Raw genomic sequence first — 9,890 nt, forward strand, 5'->3', positions numbered from 1 at the left:
AAAACCTCTAATCTGAATCCTCCAGAACTCCAGCCAAGGGCTCAGTCATTGACCAAGCTGATCCCAGCTCCTGATGAAAGTGAGGGTACAGGGATCCCACCCTTGTTTTTTCCCTTTGGCTGCCATGTCCTAGCTGCTGGGCTGGGTGATTACTAACCCTGAGGGGTGCTGCTATCAGGCTTTGCTGGGCACCTGTATCCCCACTTGGTAGCCTTGAAACGACAGTGGAAGGACTTCAGTCATTGTTTCTTCAGTCCCTGCTCTATCTCACCTCTGTCTCAAAACTCAGCCTCCCCTAAAGGTTTACAACTAGAGAAATAGACTCCAGTAACAGCTTTCTAGGCCAAAATGTGCTGAATTCCCCCAAAGAATCCTGTCTTTCTACCCCCAAATTCCAGGTATGCAGGCAATCTCCAGGACAATCATTATTAATATATTTAGCAACAACAATCCAACAAGGGGGAATTCAAATGTCCACAAGATTCATCCATGTGGTATGACATGGGGAAACACCCACACCTCTTCACAGTGTTATTCGGGATAGGAAAATCCCCCGCACAGAACACAGCTGCCTTTCTGGACAGAGCTCGCCTTACATACTTTTGCTTCCTGATAAAGCTAAACCCTCTTGTTCTCCGTGATCTAATGACTACCTGCTGGCCTCCTGGCTACTCAGTGTGAAATCAGGGGACCAAGAACGCCTGCACCTTCTGCTAAACATACAGAATCTTGTCTCCACCCTCCCTGTGCTGAGGGCTAGTGTCTACCTTTTAGCAAGGATCCCAGGGGTTCCTACGTACCTACTGTCACTTGTCATTGTATTTTGTTTGTTAGAGACAGGGTCTTATCTAAGGCCGTACAACCCTGAGCCTGCCTAATCTCATCTGATCTCAGAAGTGAAGCAGGGGTGAACTTGGCTAGTACTTGGATAGAGAGAGCCTCACAAAGCATGGTTTGTCCCCTTTTAAGTATTGTTACATAATCTAAGAGAGTCACTATTGGATTCATAGCATGCTGAGGTCAGATCACTTTGAGAGCTCTTGAAAATAAGAAACTGTGGGGCAACAAGATGGTCTACAAGGAAAGGCACTTACTACACAGTCCTGGAAAACTGAGTTCAATCCCTGGAATCCATGTAAAGGTGGAAGGAGAGAACTGACTCCAAAATGTTGTCTTCTGATTGCCACCTGAATGTGCCCCCCCACACACACAAACACACACACACACAAATAGTAACAATAATATGAATAAATAGGGGCTAGAAAGATGGCTTAGTAGTTAAGAAGAGTTCTGCTCTTGGAGACTAGATTTAGATTCCCACCCCCCACACCAGGTGGTTCACAACTGCCTATATCTCCAGCTCCAGGGGGATCTGATGTCTCTTCCCTTTGAGGTTACCTGCATTCACATGCACATTCCCATACGCAGACACACACCCATAATTAAATAATAAAATAAACACTAAAAATAATAAATAAGCCAGGTGTGTTAGTACATGTCTTCAATCCAGCACTCAGTTGGTAGAGGCAAGCGGATCTTTGTGAGTTCAATGCTAGCCTCATCTACATAGTAAGTTCCAGTCCAGACAGGGCTCCATAGTGAGACCCTGTCTCAAAAAACTAAAATAAACAACAATTTTAAAAGGAAATGAAAATGTATAATGATTTTCACAGTTGGTGGTTTAAAAAGAAACAATATCTGTTGAGACGTGAGGTTCTTTTAACTTTTTGCTTGCTCATTTATTCATTTATGATTTACTTGGAAACAAGATCTCACTATGGAGCCCAAGCTGGCCTCAAACACAATCTTCCTGCTCAGTGCTGGGATTACAATCATATACCACCATGCCTGACCTCTTGTCCTTTCCTTATTTGACTTGTTCAGTATTATTTGTAAAAGGAAGCTTTTATTTTTGTTTTATTTATGTCAGTTTTTGGAAGAAGGTAAAAATGAAGCACAGTTTCTTTCCATTCCTAACAAAACCCACAAGAGTGAAAACATTTGACAAATTTTAAGTGTTTTAAGAATTTTTTTAAGGTAAGTAAATGAACAAATGGGCTGGTTAACGATCATTACTTCTGTGAATAGGCAGACTTGATCACCTGGATGTTCTGGGTGTGAGGAGTCCCAGGGCTGTCTCAGGCTAACTGTGGACAGCTGTAGAAAGCTTTCAAATGACTATGATTTTAAGAACTGTCTCAAAATGAAACAAGATCTGAAAGAAAAGATACCAGCTGTTCTCGTAACAAATATTTGAAATGACACCATTCGATGACATGACTATGAATTGAAACACCACGCTGTGTCTTCTAGATATACAGAAAACTTAACTGGGCAGAGTGTTATACCCAGCACTCAGTGAGTGGAAGTAGGAAGATTCTGAATTCAAGATCTTGGGCTACATAGAAAGTTCCAGACCATCCCAGGCTAAGACATAGTATCTCAAAGCAATAAACAAATACAAACTAACAAACAAACAAAATCTAATGAATCTCTTTTCATAGTGTACAAAATGTGATGGTTACCTTGTCATATCATTTTGGAGGTTGGAATGCTCCTTGAAAATATTTAGGCCTTTTTGTAGCCTGGACCAGCCATTTCACAAGTTCTGGGTTCCATAGTCCAGTGTGACCACACTTCATCCTCTTCTGCCCACAGCCATTTGCAGGCCCCACTTGGTTGGTCTCTTGGTTTTACATTTCTTTGGATCTTAAGTATGTAAATAAGTTTTCCATGTCACCTGAATTGATTATCCATAAATTTCTAACTTCAAAGACACTATAACCCCCAGTAATAAATGGTATCTGATTAGATTCTGGAACGGGGCTGTGACTTTACATGGTAATTTGGATACAATGTACAAGATTATTCTGTGTACACACACACGCAGACCCAGAGAGAAGGAGAGAGACAGAGACAAAGACAGAGAAACACATATAGATGCACACACAGACACACACAGACAGACAGACACACACACACACACACACGCACGCACACACACACATACAGCACACAGCACACAGAGGCATGCATAATCACCAGGGCAATGGAAACAGCTTTTATAAGAGAATGAATCTTGATTCCTGAGTTATTAATACTTCTAAATGAAAAGAGGAAACAGGGACTGGAGAGATGGCTCAGTGGTTAAGAGCACTGGTTGCTCTTGCAGAGGACCCAGATGCAGTTCCCACCAGCACCCACATAGTGGCTAACAACTATTCACTAACTCTAGTTCCAAGGGAATCTGAGACCTTCTTTTTAGTCTTTTCTTTTTTTTTTTTTTTTTGGTCTTTTTTGAGACAGAGTCTCCCTGTAGCCCCAGCTGGCCTGGAACTCACTATGTAGACTAGGCTGGCCTTGAAATCACAGAGCTCTGACTGCTTCTGCCTCCCAAGTGCTGGGATTAAAGGCATGCACCACCACGCCTGGCCCTGACACCCTCTTTTGACCTCTACAGGCATTGCATGACTTGAGTGCACTTACATAAATGCAGGCAATACACTTGCACAAATAAAATTTAAAAAATTTAAAATAGCAATAAAAATATTTTGAAAATAGGAAGCAATGTATAGTAATATGATTTCTCAGAGCTTAGAAATAATCTTAAAGGTGAACTGGAAAGATGGTTCAGCAGTTAAGAGCACTGACTGCTCTTGCAGAAGACCCAGGTTCGAATCCCAGCACCCACATGGCAGCTAATGACCATCCATCCATAACTCCAGTTTCAGGGGATCTTACCCCTTCTTCTGACCTCTGAGGGCATCACACAACATGGGTACACTTACAGACATGCAAGCAATACACTCATACACATAAAAATAATAATGATAATAATGAATAAATTTATTTTAAAAAAAGAAATAATCTTAAAGAATTTAATGTATTTATAACCAAAGTCATGAGAAATTATAAACAAAAGAAGGACATGTAAGAGGCCCAGGAATGTTGGTGCAATGCATGGCTTCTTAATTGGGCAAGATCTAGCAAAAAGACGAGTGTTCTATTCTTAGTGCCTTGGATATCCTTTCATGTAAAAGAGGAGGAAGGGGAAAAGCCTGTCCCCTGAAAGTGTGACTTTATCTTAGGACATTAATGTGCTGTTCCTCTGACAAAGCTCAGACTCTTTTTTTCTTTTCTACTACAGTGTTGGAACATAAACATATATGACACAGTTCTGGTGGAGCTGAAGGTCCATGTGTTAACTGACTATGATGTCCGGGCTATACCACCCTGAGTATTCATGATCTTGTCTGAAAGGAACTTAGAGTTTGAAGCACAAAATTCTGAGCAACTGAGACCAACACTCTTTCTGACAGTTCAAGAACCATTCCTGCCCTCTATTAGTTCCCTCTCCCTTGAGAAGATTCTTGGTGGTTGTGGTTTCTGACTTCTGACATCACTTTCCAGTGGAAGGGGAACCTCAAAGGTATTCTATATTTAGCTGGGGATTTGTTTTTGTTTTTAAGTCACAAGTTTTCAGTTCTTTTTTGCCTCCTGTTTTTTAATATCTTGACTCTGGGATAACTAAGATCGGGGATGTGGGATGGATCTGTAATTTCAAGAACATAAGGCTTTTCAAATCTTATCTGTCACTACCACCCTGTAATTTTCTTTTTCCACTCTATAAATTTTATTGCAATTTTACCAGACAGGAAAACTGCCCTTGGCTACACAGTTCAGAGAAGTGGGGTGGAGTTGGGATTCAATACGCAGGGTTGAACATAGAGGCATTATGCTTCTCTTTCTATGGAATCTATTAGAACGCATAGAAGCCCCGAGCAGAACAGTGCTAGAACAGTGCTTTTAGGGTTGGGCTTGTGAGATAAATGGGGCAATATTGGCCAAAGACACAGACTCTCAGTGTTCGATGAGGTTGTTCTGGAAACCTGGTGCTCATCACAGACTACAATTAAGTATGCTCCCTTGTCCACTTGAGATTCTCTAGAGTGGTGGTGGTGGGCGGTGCTAATTGGGTTGTAGTAATCATCATACATTCTATTTTGCTGTTTTTGTTTGGGGAGGGTACAAGGTCTCAGGTATCCCAGGCTGGCCTCAAACTTCCTATGTAGCTGAGGGTAAACTTCTGATCCTCCTACTTCTGCCTCCCAGTGCTGGGAGTACACAGTACATACATATATCAAAGCACCACCTTGGATATCTTGAATACATATGTATGTCTTTTAAATTTTTTAAATTACATTTATTTATCAATTTGTTTTGTGTGTCTCTTTGAATGTGTGTATAAGCATGCAGCATGCATGTGGAGGTCAGAAGACAACTAGCAGGAGTTCGTTCTCTCTTTCCACCATGTGGGTCACAAGGATTGATTTCAGGTCCTCAGGCTTAACAGGAAGCATCCTTACCCACTAAGCCATTTTCTCAGCACATAAGTCTTGTTTGTCAATTATAGGATCAATAAAGCTAGAAAACAATGCTGAGCATAGGTGACATATGCCTTTAATCCTGACACTGGTGGGGGGAGAGAGAGAGAGAGAGAGAGAGAGAGAGAGAGAGAGAGAGAGAGAGAGAGAGAGAATGAATTACTGAAGAAGGCAATTGAAGCTGGGCATGGTGGCTTACACCTATAACCCTAATACTCTGAACACTGAGGCAGGAAGATTGCTGAGAATTCAAGGCTAGCCCAGGTTACAGAGAACATGTCTCAAAAAAAAAATTAGTAATTCTAGATATTTAAAAATGGTGTAATAGCTGGGATGTGGTAGTACCACGTGTTTAATTCCAACATTCAGAAGGCAGAGGCAGTCAGATGTCTGTGAGTTTGAGGCCAGCCTGGTCTCTATATAATGAGTTCCAGGCCAGCCATGGCTACCAGTGAGACCCTGTCTCAAGCAAGCAAACAAACAAATGAAGGTATAACAGGGGCTTGAGAAATGGCTCAGCAGTTAAAGAAGACTGGCTACTCTTGCAGAGACAAGCCATCATGCCCCAAGTTGGATTTTCAGCACCCACACTGCAGCTCACAATCACCTGTAATTCCATCTCTAGGGCATTTGACACCCTTCTCTGACCTCCAAGGGCACCTGCACACACACATGGTGCACATAAACTTATGAACGCACACGCACAGACACATGAAAGAAAACTTTTCTTTTACTGAGTCTCCCTAGTCCCAGACTGCCTGGAAGTCACTATGCATGGACTAGGCTGGCCTCCATCTCGCATAGATCTGCCTGCCTTTGCCTCCCCAGGGCTGGGATTAAAGGCATGTGCCACCATGCCCAGCACATAAATTTTTAACTTTTAAAATTTATTTATTTTTATTTTATGTGTATGAGTGTTATGGCTACAAGTATGTAGTTGCACCCATGTCATACAGTTCCCGAGGAGGATAGAAGAAGGTGCCGGATCCCCTGGAACTGGAGTTATGGACAGTTGTTAACCGACATTTGGGTTTTTGTATTTGAACCTGGGTCTTCTGCAAGAGTAGCCAGTGTTCTTAACCACTGAACCATCTCTCCAGTCTCCTTTTTAAAAAAAAATTTTTGAGTTATATAAAATTTTAAAAAAATTAATTGTATAACATTCTAAAGAAATCCTTAGTAATATTTAGTGAAAATAAATATTTACATCCTTATAAAGAGACTATGGGGGGGTGCTGGAGAGATGGCTCAGAGGTTAAGAGCACTGAATGCTCTCGCAGAGGACCCGAGTTTGATTCCCAGCACCCACATGGTGGCTACGAACCATCCTTAACTCCAGCTCCAGGGGAATTCGAAGCCCTCTTCTGACCTCTGTGGCACTGCATGACATGGGTGAACTCACATACATGCAGGCAATACACTCATACACATAAAAATAACAAAGAAAATATTTTTCTATGGATTCCCACTCAACTACTGTTGCATTCTTAGTATACGGGAGACCCTGGGTTCAACCAATTCCTAGCACCAAAACAGAAAACAAACAACTAACCAAAAAATAGGTAAATAAAAAAGCATGTGGATTATGTCCATATGGCCCTTTTCTGTTTTTAAATTTTGTTTGGTTTGGTTTTCTTGAAACCAAACTCAGAATACCTCCAACCTGCTATGTGTCAATAATGACCTTGAACTCCTGATCCTCCTTCCACCTCCAAGTGCTGGGATTACAGGGTGGGTTACCATGCCCAGCTTCCCTTTTCTTGTCTTACAAATTAATTACCTCACTCTCTTCCCACATCATAAAGCATCTGTTACTCAGGAATATTGCATAAAACTTCATTCAACTGTTATACGCATACAGTCCTGATAGATACAGGCAACTTGGATTATTGTTTTCCTCTCCTTGTGATCTTTAAAATACAAATTTTTTTGCCAGGTATATTAGCTCACACCTGTAATGACAACACTCAGAAAACAAGGCAGGAGTATTGCGACAAGTTGGAGTTCAGCCTGGTCTACATTAAGAGTTTCATGACAGCCAGGGCTATATATTTGAGACCAAGACCCTATCTTAAAAATGATAATAATAATAATACATAACATATAAAATACAGTTTCAGCTGTATGCATGCATGCGATTATGTGTGTATATGTGTGTATGTGTGCGTACATGTGTGTGTATGTGTGCATGCATGTGAGTGTGTGTATATGTACGTGTGTGTGTGTGTGTGTGTGTGTGTGTGTGTGTGTGGACAGAGGTCAATGTTCAATGCATTCCTCCATCATTTACTTTCCACCTTACTTTTTAAAGACAGAGCCTGTCACAGAATCTGGAGCTCAGCAAGTGGCCAGCCAGGTCCTGGGATCCCCCTGTTTCTGCCTCGTAGTGCTAAGATTGCAGGCTTGCCTGACTTTTTACTTGAGTGCTGGGGATCTGGACCCAGGTCCTCATGCTGTGCAGACAGTACTTTACCCTAAATGCAGTAGTTCTGACTGGCAAGGTGTCAAATTCAAATTTGTTATGCAGCAGAGAATAACCTTTATCTTAAACTCCTGATTCCCCCAAGTAATGAGATTATAGACATATACTACTATATCTGGCTTATATATCTTTCTCTTTATTAGGTTTAACCTTGGTATCCTCCTGAGCAAATCTGACTTCATCGTTTATGAAAAATATCTTCCAGGGCCAGAGGTCCAGGTCCTGGCACCCATATCTGATGAGTTACACCATCAGCTCCAGGGTATTCTATACTCTCTTCTGGCCCCTTTGGGCACCTGTGTATGTATAGACACATGCACAGACACACACACATAAACTTTTTTAAAACAAAGGAAATTGTCTTCATTATTTTCTATCAATGTTTTCTTCTCTAGTGCTGCAGTAATCCATACAGGGTCTTTTTTTGTTTCTCCAGAGGGAAGCTCTTTGAAGTACAGTTCCCTACAGAGAAGTCACACCCTCTGGATTCCTACCAGCAGTGAAAGAAAATACAAATTTCAAAGTTCTCAGCCATACTACACTATCTACTGCCTCTCTCTTTCTTTGGTTTCTTTGAGACAAGGTCTCACTATGTATCTCTGGCTGGCATGGAACTTGGTATGCAGACTAGGCTGGCCTTGAGTCCACAGAGACAAACCTGCCTCTGCCTCCCAAGTGCTGGAATTAAAGCCGTGTGCCACCACATCAGGCTCCTTTCTCTTTTTTTAAATAATATTTTTATTAATTCTTTGGATCTAGGTTGAGTTCCTAGCACCCAAATGTCAGCTATCAACCATCTGTAACTCCAGTTCCAGTGGACACCCTCTTCTGGCCTCCATGGACACTGCACACATGCAGTTCACTTGCATACATGCAAGCACAGCACTTATACACATTATTTTATGTGTATGAGTGTTATGCCTGCATGTAGGTAAGTGCATCCATGTCATGCAGTGCTCAAGGAGGACAGAAGAGGCTGTCAGATACCCTGGAACTGGAGTTACAGACAGTTGTTAGCTGCCATGTGGGTGCTGGGATTCGAACCTGAGTCTTCTGCAAAAACAGTGTTCTTAACCACTAAGCCATCTCTCCAGCCCCAAAGATATATTTCTTTAAAACTTTTACTTCCTCTTTTGACAGTTGTTATGAACCTGGTTTATTTTTCTTTGGAACGTAAATGATTTGCAAGAACTCTTTACATTTTTATACACATTCAAAATAAGACCTAGAAGAACAATGCAAAGAATAAGAGCCCTATATATGCTGCAAGTATTGGAGCTGAGGTGTTGGGTTGTGTGGTCTTGATCATTGAAACAGAGGTAAACATTTAGTTGGGCTGGGGTGGGTAGGGAGCTAGAGAACACTTTTTGGTTCATGATAAATACTGAGACAGAAAGCCCTTGCAGTCAGTCAAACCAGTCGCCACAAGACAAGGCAGATTCTCATGTACTGATAGTGCCTTGCAGGGTCTTCAGGTCTGGCTCTCTGTCCTTAAGTGATCCTGTAGGAGGTGTCGGTTCAGTGACAGAGTGCTAGGCCTAGCATGCATGAAGCCCAGGGTTTGGGTCCCAGCTCCAACCCCCCAGAATGAATAATGGCTATGTGCAGTGAGTCAGGCATATAGTCTCAACATTTGTGAGAACGAAGCGAGAGGATTGCTATGAGTTTGAGGTTAGCTTGAACTACAGACTGAAACCTTGTCTCATCAACTCCCTCTCACAAAAATGGTATGCAAGGAGGAGCTGGAAAGATGATTCAGTGGTTAAGAGCAGTGGCTGCTCTTGGAGAGGATCTAGGTTCAGCTCCCAGTGCCCACATAGAAGCTAACTCTAGTTCCGGGGATCTGACAACCTCTTCTGAGCTCTGTGGGCATTGCATGACACATGAGTGCACTTACAAACATTCAAGCAATACACTCATATACATAAAATAAAAAAGTAAAATAAAATGTTAAAAATAAAAACATTATGCAACCCGGGTTCAAATCCCAGAACCCACATGGCAGCTAACAACTGTCCGTAACT

This window comes from Nannospalax galili, unplaced genomic scaffold, assembly GCF_000622305.1.
Source record: "Nannospalax galili isolate Female #2095 unplaced genomic scaffold, S.galili_v1.0 scaffold819, whole genome shotgun sequence".
NCBI lineage: Eukaryota > Metazoa > Chordata > Mammalia > Rodentia > Spalacidae > Nannospalax > Nannospalax galili.